Below are 565 nucleotides of genomic sequence, written 5' to 3'. Positions count from 1 at the left end.
CAATTTCACAAGAATCTTGGCACCTAAGCTATTTATTGTTGAGAGATGACGAATATGACTTCAAGCAAAAGCAAAACTTTCTCAACAGTCAAAAAAAAAAAAAAGCGGGGGATGGGGTGGGGGCGGGCAACTCCTCTCCCCAAGTTCAATCAAAGTATTTACAAGTCTTTCTGACCGTCCAGGTTAAAAGGGATATTAAAGTGAAACACCAAAAGGAAAGAGTTTTTCTCTAGAGCGCTTTTTCAGGAATAAGCCCAACTCCCTGCTCTCTTTCCTGCCGCGAGCCACGGGGGTGCGGGGTCTGGACGCCTGGGCCACCGACGTGAGGCCTGGGGGTCCCCGGCTGTCCCGGCCAGGCCGGAGGGCGAGGACCCCCGGGGCGGGGCCGCTCTGACAGCTGGAGGGCCGCGAGCAGGGGCACGCGGGGCACGGGACCCGGGACCGGGTGGGGAAGGAGGAAGCGAGCCCGGGGCGCTGGATGCGGGCGCACTCCTAGAAGGGCAGGGAGACGGGAGGGCGAAAGGGCAGCGGGGCGGGAGCACCGGCGGAAGGGCAGCGGGATGGG

At 60.2% G+C, this 565-nt stretch overlaps 1 pseudogene; it reads right to left on the bottom strand.

Annotated features, from left to right (window-relative positions):
* Positions 1-229: 229 nt before the first annotated feature.
* Positions 230-565, bottom strand: part of LOC104988858 — a 64,854-nt pseudogene continuing 64,518 nt past the window's right edge.

This window comes from Bison bison, unplaced genomic scaffold, assembly GCF_000754665.1.
Source record: "Bison bison bison isolate TAMUID 2011002044 unplaced genomic scaffold, Bison_UMD1.0 scf7180017864143, whole genome shotgun sequence".
NCBI lineage: Eukaryota > Metazoa > Chordata > Mammalia > Artiodactyla > Bovidae > Bison > Bison bison.
Note: the sequence above shows the minus strand (reverse complement) of the source record. Positions and strands in the feature narration are given on the sequence as shown.